Genomic DNA, 13,798 nt, shown 5'->3' with positions numbered 1-13,798 from the left:
CCATATGCAAAAGAACCTCCTCAGGATACAGTGAAGCCTCCTGCCATTAGCATTCCACACCCAGGAAACTCTTACACGATGACTCAGCCCAAACCCACCTTCCTGAGTAGATATAAATTACCTGCCAACATCTTTTCCACACTGTGACACTGAGAGATCTCTGTCTTTTGGTGCTACACCTCTGAAGATGCCAGCCACAGCTGCTGGCGAAACGTCAGGAACTACAATGCCAAGACCACGGCAATACAGCCCGGAAAACCCACAACAACTAACAGAGCAGAGACTGGCATGTTCAAAACAACATCCACTTATGAGCAACAACCATCGTTCTCCGGCCGTGAAAGCCTTCGACAATATATGCAAAACTGACCACCTACCGGCTGCAACGTTTGACTTACTTGAAAATTATTTTGCCAGCCAGGAAGAGAACTATGCTGGCCAATGTAGCATCACCTTTTGGGAATGCGGCTGAGCATGTACATACCCTTTCCCTCGGGCACTGCCCACAGGCTTTCATGTCCTTTAGCCTTAAAGACTAGGAAGAAGGCTTTTAAAAATTAAAAACAGGAACAAGACATTCATAAAGCCGAAGGGACATACCAACGGTCAGATAAGTAACACAGCTCAAGTTTTCAAAGCACTCCATACCCAGTATTTTAATAATAACCTTTCTGTATATTAGCACCTTTAAGACTAACAAAATTTGTGGTAGGATATGAGCTTTCGTGAGTCACAGCTCACTTCTTCAGATACCTGAAAAAGTGTTATCTGAAGGTATGTGGAAAAAGTGAGTCGTGACTCACGGAAGTTCATACCCTACCACTAATTTTGTTAGTCTTATAGGTGCTACTGGACTCTTGCTCTTTTCTACTGCTACAGACAGACTAACACGGCTACCCATCTTGATCTTTCTGTATATTATTCACAATGCACAGATAGTAGGGGAAGAGCAACAGAAAAGCAGCTTGGCTTCTTTATGAACATGCCAACCAGCTGAGGACATCGCTAGGGTTCCCAGGCGCCTGCCGTTGTTGTGAAACTCCTGGGGATTTGCCCCCTCGGCCAGCGATCGGCAGGAGGGGGCAAGCTCCCAGAGGTTGCCCACCACCAGCAAACACCTCAGGAATGCACGCCCTGCACACGCACTCCCAACCAGCACGGTGACATCACTTCCGGAAGTGACGTCGTTGCGCCAGCTGCCGGCGCGTTCCCATGCTTCATTTGGGGCCAATTTGAATCGGCCCCACGCGGAGCACAGGAGCGCTCGTGTGGCCAGCACGATGACGTCACTATCGGAAATGACATCATCACGTCAGGCCCAGGGTGTGCACGTGCAGAGGATCCTCATGAGCGGAGGAGGTAAGGAGGACCTGGCAACCCTAAACATCGCTGGAGACCTGCTCCCATGGTCCTCTGTCTGAGGACGGAACAGGCCTTCTCAGTGGTGGTGCCCAACTTCGGAACGCAGTGCTACATTCATCTGTTTTCCACTGCATTTTGATGGGGAAAGTTTCACTTCTGCCCTATTAGACGCAGAATAGCATTCAAGTTTTATCTATTACCATTGCTCTTCCTGGATTATCGTGGCAAAACATTGCTGATTTGAGATAGTCAGCATACCAGCCTTTATTCTGTGTCCTTGGCTGCTAAATTTTGTGGTTTTAAAAGTTTATGTTTTTAGGACAGCTTTATTATTTGCTGCTGACTTTGCCATTGGAGATTCAAGACTCTTGCTCATTTAATTTACAAAGGGACTATTTTCAGCCATTTTTAAAGTTCCCGTTGTCTGCTGTGCAGCAAATCAAATGAGGAACGCGAGAGACAGATGCTTAAACCAAAAATTAAAGGCTAACACCCCCTGTGAGTTTGTAGCCAAAGCAAGATATAACCAACCACTTCTAAGCACAGGTCTTGAGATTCAGCCCCCCCACCCCCATTGACCCCCCTACAACTTACATACATTCCTGATAGCATAGCAGCAACGCCAGCTGTTGCTTTCAGTGGCAAGCTTTCTAGGTGACAGGGAAGCAGACATTGAGGTCCAAGCAAGCCAGGCATAGTTGCCAGCTGATCCCATGGAAAACAGCAGCTGTCGGCCAGAGGTTCTGAATCTCAAAGGGTTTCAACTGCACAACGGGCGCCCTCCCGAGGGCACATAACTTGCAGAAACTTTGCCCAGAGATGCAATTATTTTATTTATTTATGCTATTTAAAGTCCGCCTTTCTCACAGAGTTTCTCTATACGAGATGCCTTAGCACATGTTCATCAAGTGTAGGGAGATGCAATGTTAGCCAGGAAGCGTAGTTTAAAAAGACAGAACCGGTAGAGATCACTCTTGAGAGGGTTTGTTAATTTCATCTTCGCCTCTGGTAGGCTCTGTCAATTTCATCTCTCAGTCTGAAACTGTGTGAGATGGCAACCAGAGGGCAGTGAGGAATGGAAATGGGCTGGAGTTGCCTTCCAGAGCCAGGTTTGGACCTGGAGAGGTTATAACGGGCTGAAGTTTCCCTTCTGGCATTTCACAGCTCCTTCACACAGCTCCAGTATATAGCAAAGCCTCTGCCCTGCTACTGGCTCTGTCTTTATAAACTACCCTTCCCGGCTTCCATTGTATCTCCCAACACGTGTTCTTCATGTGTCAGATGTCTTGTGCAGACAGACTCTCAGACTCAAGGCAGATTACACAGTGTGAGTCAGTACAGTCAATTTCAAAGATATTTCAACCAGCAATGTAATTGGGTATATAAATGCAAATGTGCAAAGCTTTAAAACTAGCAGGTGTCTAATAGAGAGCTGAAGGAATGCTAAAACAGAGCATAAGAAATGCTAAGACTGACGTATTAAACAACACAGTCCTCATCTCCAGCTGCCATACCCATCTTCAGGGTGCACAAAGCAAATGTGCTCGAAGAGGGGCACGTAGCACAAACAAGGTCACCGAGCACAGCAGCCGCACGATTTAACCTGCAAGAAAATAACTCAGGTGGGCCATGCGCTGTGACAAGAGGGCAGACCACACTAAGTCAAGATGATGCCGGGATTCAGTGGGAATGGGGCAGCGGCTGCAGCAGAGCAAACCAGGAGGGAAGGGGGTGGGGGGGACAGCTTTCCTTGGTACCTAACCAAGTGGACTGTAGGCCACTAAAGCTGCCGCTAGAATCAAAACTGTACAGTTTTTACAGTGGCACACAACTGCCACTTAGCCATGGCATACATCCCAAAAGCATCATTCCTGAAGCGAAATGGGAAGCACGCCACACTCCAAAAGTTTTGCTTCTAGAACATCCAAGAGTCTGGCTTAGGACTCTTGGCAAGAACAAGGGCAGCCACGAACAGCAACTCAAGCAGAGACACCAAGCTTCAGAGAAAATCTGTCAATTTTAGGTGTGGACTGAATGTTCCAGGCTCACCTATATGACTGGCAAGCTACCTGCATATTATAGGCTATATAATACCAGCTTGGGATGGGACACCTGGATTCGGTTTCTCACTTGGTAGAGGACTTGCAGCTTCTGTTGCGAGCTGAGTTTACTTCCAAAAGTTGTTGTAAAGACAAAAATTGTGGGCGAGGGATCATGTTGGGAGAAAGGTAGGATAAAAGTGGAACCCAGGAGAAGCTGACAGGAACAAGGCAAGGTCAGAACAGTAACTCACACAGAGATGTCTGACGAAGGAAACTCTGACTTGCAAAAAGCTCATATTCTGGTCTCTTAAGCTGCTACTGGACCCAAATCTTGCTCTTCTGTTACAGACCAACATGGCTACCCACCTGGAACTATCACACAGAGATGTTTAGAGATATCAGTCCTTTATGCACCTGGGACCAAGGAAACAACAGGCATCCATACTACAGCTCTAAGACCATTTACAAATGGAAGAAAAGAGCCGTGAAGTTATATATATTCTTCCTGCTTCCTAAACAAAGGAACTAGCAATGTAATTGAGCTCCCTGCCTTACGCTCAAGCACAGAAGCCCCGGAAGCCATATACAACCTTGTAAGCAGCGAGTGACTCACCCAGAGCAATTCCCAAATCGCTGATGGGGCAGTTCTTATAAATGAGATGTGAACAGATTCACCCTCTCCATCCCCCCCCCAACCCATTTTCCACAAGTGACAGAACACATGAGCAGGTGGGCTAATAAAAATGTTATGTGCTGATCCCTTGGAAGGGTGGGGTAAACAACACATGGTGCTTCAACCACATGAGGCAAGTTTCGCCGTACGTGAGAAGAATGTTTCATTGCTCCAATCTACAGACCATGAAGGGTGGACTCAAACACGGCAGACAAGCTACTGAAGGTCGACCCCAGGTGGTACCCTGAGTGAGGGAATCCATTGTCATCTCATCCCAGATTCCAGCCACGTTACACAAGATATTGGAGTACAAATCCCAGTTTCGGCACCTACCAAAATGGCGGCAGAACTCCCACACCCAAGGGACGTGCCTCTTGCAAGACAGCTTGCCTTCTGCAATTGAACGCAGCTTTCCACACTGGAGAACGTCACAACCGCCAGTGTACAGGGCAGTGTACAGGGCAATGTACTCAGGAGAACAATATGTACATAGATACTTGCACAATATGCTGGATCAAGGTGCCTGAACTAAGGGAACAGCAGGATTTGGGTCCAGTGGCATCCTGAAGACCAACAAAGATTTTCAGAGCGTAAGCTTTCGAGAATCAGAGCTCCCTTCTTCGATGAGATCGGAAATTTACATTATAAACTGGACGGAAGGTGTGTGTGTAGGGGGGATACCTAAGAAGCACGTATCACCCACCCTTCCACAAAACCAAAGTCATTTGAGGTCAGGAGAGGTGCAGAGACAGCATGTTACTTTTGTTTCCTGGTAATATATTAAGACATATGTTTTGTTCCCAGGATAAGACATGCTGTTCTCCAATTTCAAAACAAAGACCTATTCGAGAGTCATTTAAATTCATCTTCTACCCAGCCCAGAAGATTTCAGGAAGATAACGTTTCATTGTGTTCTCTTTTCCATGCAGATCAGCCTTGACAGAAGTGGACATACAACTGGAATGGGGGGGGGCATTGTGTGGGCAAAGCCTAGCTGTGAATGGAGCTGCCAACAGTCACTGTGGAACAAGGAACTCCCACCCACTCCCCAAACCAATGCACCCCTTTAAACGATTCAGGATGTAAATAATCTGAAATCAGTTCTTAAAAATGGCTTTGCACTCTCTCAACAGTTTAATAGTAAAGAGCCCAGTAGCACCTTAAAGACTAACCAGCTTTATTGTAGCATAAGCTTTCGAGAATCACAGTTCTCTTCGTCAGATGCATGGAGGGTATGAAGAAACTGGCTAGATATATATCGGTGGTGAGGGGAGGGGAGAGTAGATGCAAATCAGTTGCAAAAGTCTTGAAAGAGGTGGAGTGCACAATCCAGGCTGGGTGTGACCCCTCCCCTCCATAGCTGAATCTGAACAGAAAGCCTGAAAGGCAGTGACTTCTGATCTCAACAGTTTATTCCTCCTTCTGCTTGAAGCTAATATCAGGAGTCCTTGAAGATTCCCTGGGTAATTTGGAAATCGCCGCAGACCCAAATATTTTCCTAGTACCCCAGAAACCTGAGGAAGCCAATTTCTTCATACACCGCCCCCCCTCCCCACACACACTTCTGAACTCAACATTCCCTCCCTTGCAGGGCATATTTAATCGTCCTCTTTCAGAGAAATTACAGGTTCACATTTTCCTACATCTCTTATTTATGTCATTCAAATGCTGCTCTTCTCCCCTGGCAGTTTGCACTGTTCTCCTTTCCTCTATTTTATCCTCAAAACAACCCTGCAAGGTATATTAGGCTGACAGTATGTGTTGCCATTGAGCTCCCATGACAGAGTGGGGATTCGAACCCGGATCTCCCAGATGCTAGACCGACACTCTAACCACTACACTGTGCTTGTTTCTCAACTTGTTTGTGCAAGGCCTAACTTTTGATGACCGACCCAAGATCACCTAGCAAGCTGCCAGGACAGAGTGGGGATTCGAACCTGGGTCCCACTGGGAGTGCAGAGACCAGCCAGTTTACTATCAGACAGAGACTTCTAATTTTTGCAATGTTTGATGAGAACTTTGCTCTATTTGAGCCACTGCCAATCAAAGGAAACAATACTAAGTTGAACAGACTGATAGCTTGCCTTGCATAAGACAGCCTTCCTTCAAGTGCTAACATGGTTTAGCAATTCAATTGTTCATGGGGAGATAAGGGATGAAATCTCTCATCAGCTACAAAGCTCATTGGGTATGTAGGACAACACCTCCGCCCAACACCCCCCCCCACAGGAAAAATAAAATGGGAGAGGAAAAAACCATATACACCCCATTCACGCTGGAGGAAAGAGGAGATAAAGATGAGACTGAAGCAGGACCTTCTAGCACCTGGGCATGCAAAGTTCTTACGCGGCTCCCATTCACACTTGGAAATGTACCAGCTTGTGGCGGGGAGGGGGGTGGGGTGTACAACTGTGTGAGAAAACAGCCACTCTGCATCGGTGCTTCCTAAAGCCATGCTAGAACGTGGACACCATGTAACACCCCCCTGCACAGAGCACCCGGAAAACAACTAGGCCGAGGTTCATGTAAGACCGGCGCATGTGTATGCAATGGAAAGCCACCTGAACTTCTCCTTTACAAAACTGCAAAACTCCCTCTGCGGCTGCTAACAATACTGTGACCACACACACACTCGACAATCTTTTCCAAAAGCTTTCACTCAACAAAACCCAAAGCTGCACTACCTGCTTTTGCTGCCCAGCACTGAACCAGGTGACCTTTGGCTCGGGAAGCATTTTGACTGTATGCGCTAATCATCCCCAGCTGGGCGATAAAGGAAATATGTTCTTGCTCAGGCCTCCAGCTAGTCATTTAGCAACAATTATAGGGCACCCCTCCCCAATCGTTTTCTCACAAGAAGAATGCTTTCCTGTGCTTCATTCGAAGTGCCCCACAGGGAGCGAGAGGTGTCTATTGCAACAGCTTAGATTTGCGCAAGACGTTATTTTTCCATGTGCGTTAACTCCTCTTCTAGACTCCACATTTCTTTTTTAAAAGCTTGTAATGTAGGACTTCACTTTTTTAAAAAAAAATCTTGCAACTCAAGAAAGCCTCTAGCTTGTCTAATTTATTTAGCGTGTATATCGTTCTCAATACGCATCTGGTAATTTTCACAGCAAAAGGAGCCAACTTTTCTTTCAAGGCCAGTGTGGTGGGACCAAAACTGCCACCTGGAGCGCAGCAGAGAGAGCGCGCAAAGCTGGTCACGTGGCCAGAGAACCTATCGGCAGGCACTGTGGCAGTAGAGGATCCGTTCCAGTCCAACCCATACTAATATATTACACAGAACTACAGTAACATGAAATTCGTTCTATTTAAGGCATTTATTTTAACACCTCTGGAGCTTTTCATCCAAGTTTCCGAAATCCTTCTTCCTTAGGAGGTCCTCGTTCAATCCTCAGCACTTCCTAGGGGAAAGGATTTCGGCGTTGGGAATGATCTCATTCAAAATCCTGGACAGAGTACTGAGCTAGGCGGCCCTAATGTTTAACACAAGGCACCATGCTACAAGTTACAGGCATTTGAAGGGTGAAGGCAGTAGCAGAAATGCTGAAAGCACTGGAAAGGGCCTTCTGAATTTGCAAACGCTTTGAAGAATTCGCCCCAGACAGAAATTACTGGTCTGGGTATGAAGGGAGGCTAGGTTCCCAGCAATAGGCAGCCAGGGGCAAGCAGTTCTCCAGGTGTTGAAAAGGCACTGGGGGGACAAAATCTTAGGTTCGGAGAACACTTCGAAAGACAAGTAATATCAGACTCAGACCTGCGAGCGTTTGGCTCAGAACTGGCCCAGCAGGGTGCGGAAGGAAAAACTAGTTAGCACTTCTGAACTAACAAGAGTTAGTCTGGATGGGCCTACCTTGCAGGGCCAGGGTGCAAACCAGACAGGTTTCTTTGCCTCATGTTTGGAGCAACCTCCAACAATACTTAGAACCGAGCCCAGAAACAACGTCCTGCGGCACCTTAAAAGTTCAACCAGTTCACTGAAGCATAAGCTTCCCTGGGTTCACACTACAGCAAACTAGTTTAAGTCTTGAAGGTGTTAAAGAATTCTTCACTGCTGGCTGCAAAAACTAGCACAGCTACGCTCTCCCCGGGATTTACTTGCCATTTACAACAGTTGTTAAATTATGCCAAAACAGTAATACTGAACGTGATTAAGCAAAAAGCAATTATCCCAATATTTCAGAAGCTGAAAAAGAAACCCGCTGCTTCCCTGGCGGTGCCAGCTACATTCACATACCCGGCAGGAAGAAGTTAGCAGCTCTCCCCCTTTCTACTCACCCCCCCCCCCCCCGCCCCAGCTCTTCTCCGGCAGCCAGACTCGCAAAGGGCGATCTTACGCGTTAAGTCCCAAAAGGATCGCGCACCCAGCCCCATCGCTTGAGACGCACAGAGCGAGCCGGCGACGGGTTTACTCGGAAGTCAGCTTCCCCCGGCAAAACCGCAGCCTGCAAAACACGCACGCACACACACACAACCATTCATTCAAGACGGAGGTGAGCAAAAACCCCTGGCGAAGCGCAGCCGCCCCACCGCGTTAAATCCACAGCAAACTCACGCGAGTTAAACCCGCAGCAAACTCAACGAACAGGGCGAGGAAGCCGAAGCAACAGATGGCGCGTACGCGGGCCGGCAACAAAGGCGAGCGGCCCCCTTTCCCCTCCGCCCCGCGGCAGCCCCGGCTGCGCGCCTCACCTCGCCCGGAATCCGGAGCCCAGCATGGCGAGCAGACCGTGCGCCCTGGCCCTGGCGCGCTCCTGGCCTCGGCTGCTCCGCGGGGGCTCTTCGGAGCGCGCCCCGTCGCTCCGCAGGGCAAGCCCGGCCGCCTGCCTTCCAGCCGCCCGTCGGGTCAAGCGCTGCGCGGCCCGCAAGCCATCCAGGGGCGCCCCAAAGGCCCGCCGCCGCGCTCCCGCTGCCCGCCCCGCGGCTCCGCTCGGGCGCCAGACGCGGCGAAAAGCCGAGCGCGGCCGATCACATGAGCGCCGAGAACTCCCAGCCGCCTCGCCGGCTCCGCCTCTTAAAGCGCCCGCCGGGGAGGTGGGCCGCGGGGCGGCGCTCGGAGCCCCGGCGCGCCTCCTCGGAAGCCGGCCTGGCCGCAGCCCAGCGGGCCTTCGCTTCCAGGCGCCCGGAGAAGCGCTTCCCCGCAGGCGGCTGGGTTGGTGGTGGCCAACTTTGGGCGGGGGGATTCCTGGCATTTGGAAGGGTTGGAGTATAATGTCAGCGTCCACTCTCCGAAGCGGCCGTTTCCTCCAAGGGGAGTGAGCTCTGTCGTCTGTTGCCAACCTCCTGGAGATCTCCCGGAAGAACCGCCGATTTCCAGACGACAGAGATAGTAAATGGCTGCTTTGGTCTGTATGGCATTATGCTTCACTGAGGTCTCCCCCATCTCCAAATCTCCTCCACCCCAAATCTCCAGGAATTTTCCAAGCTGGAGCTGGCAACCTTATCTGGAGATTAGTTGTATTTCCAGGAGATCTCCAGGTCCCATCTGGAGGTTGGCAACACTTAGGCTGCGATCCTGTGCCCCCTTCTTCCAGAATAAAACTCACTGACTTCACTTCGGAAAGAAATTTATATTTAGGGCTGTGCTGTAAGGCTGCAGCCCCCCCCCCCCAATATTTGACAGTGTGTTTACTCGAAAGTAAACCACAATGAGTTTAAGAGGACTTACTTCCGAAGTAAGCATGCACTGTGTATCCATACTTGGGAGCAATGTACTGAACAGAGAAGACAGAGGGGCTTGCTTCGGCAGGCTCTCATCCAGTTACTAGCCAAGGCCGACCCTCATATAGCTTCATAGATATGATGAGAGCAAGCGTGCCCACTGACTTCAGTGGGGCTGTTTTGAATACAGCTGCATCAGCTTGCATCCAGAGAAAGACTGAGCTTGGGGAAATGCAAAAGGATGCAAAGAAAGTGCCTCTGAGCATGTACAGAGTTCACTTGGCCAAGGAGAGAGAGGCAGCATTACGGATCTAAGTGCACTTACTAGAGATACATACACCCTCATTGTATGTATTGGCATAGAAATATCACTGTCTATAAGGCTGGTACTGCATAGCATTTTTACAGCCAATGCACAGCTCTCCCCCATGGGCATGGGGGAGGGGGGGTGGACCTCTAGGGAGGGGTCATGTCTTACTGGCAGGACATCTGCTTAGTATTCAGAAGGTCCAAGGTTCAATCCCCGACTTGTGGTAGGTGATAGCAAAAGACCTTTCTGGTTTAAAGGGAATTGAAACCTTAATGTCAAAACTGAAAGAATTTGGTGTAGTGGTTGGTTTTAAGGTTAATAAGTAGAAGACTAAAGTGTTAACTAAAAATATGAAAATACAGGACCAAATGAAATTAGAGAGTAAAACAGAGTTTAAAATTGAGAAAAAGGTTAAATACTAGGGTGTTATTTTGTCAAATATGAACTTTCTGTGGCTGAGACCCATTTCTACCCTGAGTACAAATACTGAGCTTGATGGACCGATGGACCGATTCAGTATGCGGCAGCTTCAGTTGTTCAGGTTCAAATTCTTGCTCAGCCGTAAAAACACACACTTTTCACCTCTCTTTATCAGCCTAACTTCCCTCAGGGTGGTGGCGAGTGAACCCAACGCGTGCCACCCTGTGCTTCTTGGAGGAAGGGAGGGATTTTAAACCAAGAGACATCAAAGTAGGGTTTTAAAAGCAGGACTCCTACGTGCATTTACCTGGGAGGAGGTTCGACACAGTCAGTGAGGAGTCATTTCTGCGAAAACCTGCCCAAAGATCAGACTTGTTCCACCTGGAGAGCAAGTACCTCTGAGGTGGTTAGCCGTGATGTCTGAAGAGAGCCTCCATGTTCAGCAGCAGTATACACCAGAGCTTGGAATCCAAGAACGGGGGGAGCTGGATGGAAATATCAGGTTGACGTGATGCAGCAAGACATGGTCTTATCTTCAAATATGGGTATTGGGCATCTCTAAAGAACGAGACCTAAAACTATTTTGATTTTCCTTAGATTTCATTTCCTTGGTGGAGTACCTTGTCAGCAGGATTATTAGAGAGTTCTGGTGATTTGGACTAATTATCCAAATAGTGCCAGTAATGTATATAAACAGAGCGCATGAGAGAGACAGAAGGGGTGTGACAGACGGCATGAAAACAATTCAGTATAATTATGTACCAACACCAACTTGATATAAATGTACCAAATTACGGCTGGCAATCACCCCCAAATTATACAGCCTTGATTGCCGACTGAACATCCTGACGTCACCGAGAAGTAGTTAAAAAAATAATGTTTTGTCAAGGTGTGGATGATTAGGACAGATTTCACAAGATAACCGTATAGCAAGATCCAGAGAGCCATGTTAGTCTGTAGTAGCAAAATAGTAAAGAGTCCAGTAGCGCCTTTAAGACTAACCAACTTTACTGTAGCATAAGCTTTCGAGAACCACAGCTCTCTTCGTCAGATGCAGTACAGCAAGATGAGGCCACTGTAAGACCTAGTGGTGGTGTGTTTTGTAGACCTGCCCAAGGAGTAGCCATCAGAGGGCACTCTGTGCATGCTCAGAGAGACTTGATCTTACGTGAGTTAAAAACTGAACCCATGGCACTCTGCGCATGCTCAGAGGCACTTGATATTATGTGAGTTAAAAATTGAATCTGTTTCTCCCCTCCATCACGCTCTGCTCACGATCAGTAGCATATTGGCCCTTCTTTCTGGAAGAAGGGCACACTCAGAGACACTCAGTCGGAGAGGGGGGCGGAATTTTTGGAAACAAACCGTGAGCAAGCCAGACTGTAGCGCAGCGGGAAATTGTGGAAGCCTGTGCACAAAAGCCCCTGAATGAACTGAAGAGCTACGTACGAGCCCTGAAAATGGGACCAGAAATCCTGCTGACCCATTCTTGACAAGCATAGATTTTGCTGCGCACGGGTGGAACATGAGAAAAGTATTTGGTTGGTGACTTCAGGGGCTCCCTTGTCCTGCTGCCAAACATTTCCTGCACGAAGAGAGAGCAAGAGACAGACAGAGAGAGACTGCAAACTCATCCTAAATTCCGATTGAGGGCAGGATTTATAAAAGGGTATGAAGGGACGTGGGTAATGGGTTGGCATCGTATAGCCTGATCTTGTCAGATCTCGGAAGCTAAGGCGGGTTGGTACTTAAGCCCCAGCAGGGGTCGCCATAAGTCAGTTGTGACTTGATAGCACTTTACACACCCAGGTAGGTATGAGGGTAGTGGCTTGGTGTGGTACAGCCTGATCTCATCAGATCTTGGAAGATCATAGACTCATAAGAGTTGGAAGGGGCCATACAGACCATCTAGTCCAACCCCCTGCCCAGTGCAGGATCAGCCTAAAGCATCTCTGACGAATATTCGTCCAGCCTCTTCTTGAAAACTGTCAGTGAAGGGGAGCTCACCACCTCCCTAGACAGCTGATTCCACTTTTGAACTACTCTGACCGTGAAAAAGTTCTTCCTAATATCCAGCCGATACCTTTGTGCATGTAATTTAAGCCCGTTGCTTTGAGTCCTATCCTCTGCTGCCAACTGGAACAGCTCCCTGCCCTCCTCCACATGACAGCCTTTCAAATATTTAAAGAGAGCAATCATGTCCCCCCTCAATCTCCTCCAAATTAAACATTCCCAAGGCCCTCAGCCTTTCCTCGTAGGGCTCAGTCTCCAGACCCCTGATCGTCCTCGTCGCTCTCCTCTGCAACCTCTCGATTTTGTCCACATCCTTTTTGAAGTGAGGCCTCCAGAACTGCACACAGGACTCCAGGTGTGGCCTGACCAAGGCAGTATAGAGAGGGGAACTATGACCTCCTGCAATAAGCAGGACCAGGACTTGGATGGGAGACCGAGGAAGGCTGGGGTGGCCCAGCAGAGAAAGGCAATGGCAACCCACCTCTGCTCCTTACTTGCTTTGAAAAATCCCTGATGGGGTTTTCATGAGTAGGTTGCAACTTGATGGCACATAGACATATATGAAAGAACGAAGCTGCCTTCTGTCAAGTCAGTCCCTCAGTATTGTCTCCTTTGACAGACAGTGGCTCACTGAGGCCTCGGGAAGAGAAAGGTCTTTCCTGCCACCACAGACCCTTTAATAGGAGAGCCAGGAACAGAACCAGGGTTTTCCAGCATGTCAAGTGCACCCGTTAGGCTGCAGCCCCACAATCCAGCTCCAGTGTCAGCATGTGCTTGTCAAGTCATCTCATATTCTCGCTGGTAAAACACTGGCGTTCTAGAAGGGCAGGGGGTCCAATGGCATGTGCAGATATATTTTAAAAGCACAACACCTGCGGTTAGAGCGTTAGCTTTTTCAGCCCTGGCACACACCTGGTGGAACTCTTGTCTGTGAAACTCGGGGGCAGTTGGATTTATTATCTTTCCACTGGGCCTGCAAGACAGAGATGTTCCACCAGGCATATGGTGATTGAGGCGGGCAAGCCACCAAACCGGTTTCCTGCCGGAAGGGGGGTATTGTCCCCACAGACTACTTCAGCTGGTAGCTGGTCACTTTGCCCCACAGATTTGTCTAATGCCTGGTGGATAGTGCAATGTGTACGCAACTGTTTACATAGATTTTATTGACTGATGTTTTAATACATGCTTCCGACCTATGGTGCTACCATGTTTTTATTGTATTTTGTGATCCGCTCTGAGCCCGCTTGCAGGGAGAGCGGAATATACATATAATAAAATAAAATATTAGGACTGGAGAGACTCAAGTTTGAATCC

The 13,798-nt window shown here is 48.5% G+C and overlaps 1 protein-coding gene across 1 annotated transcript in view; it reads right to left on the bottom strand.

Moving 5' to 3' along the window:
* SPSB1 (splA/ryanodine receptor domain and SOCS box containing 1) overlaps positions 1 to 9,040 on the bottom strand; it is a 46,426-nt gene extending 37,386 nt beyond the window's left edge. Inside the window, exon 1 of the mRNA XM_055000955.1 lies at positions 8,773 to 9,040. The gene's annotated coding sequence lies outside the window, so the exon portion shown is untranslated. The remainder of the gene's footprint in view (positions 1 to 8,772) is intronic.
* Between the last annotated feature and the right edge of the window lie 4,758 nt (positions 9,041 to 13,798).

This window comes from Eublepharis macularius, chromosome 17, assembly GCF_028583425.1.
Source record: "Eublepharis macularius isolate TG4126 chromosome 17, MPM_Emac_v1.0, whole genome shotgun sequence".
In the NCBI taxonomy this organism is placed as follows: Eukaryota; Metazoa; Chordata; class Lepidosauria; order Squamata; family Eublepharidae; genus Eublepharis; species Eublepharis macularius.
Note: the sequence above shows the minus strand (reverse complement) of the source record. Positions and strands in the feature narration are given on the sequence as shown.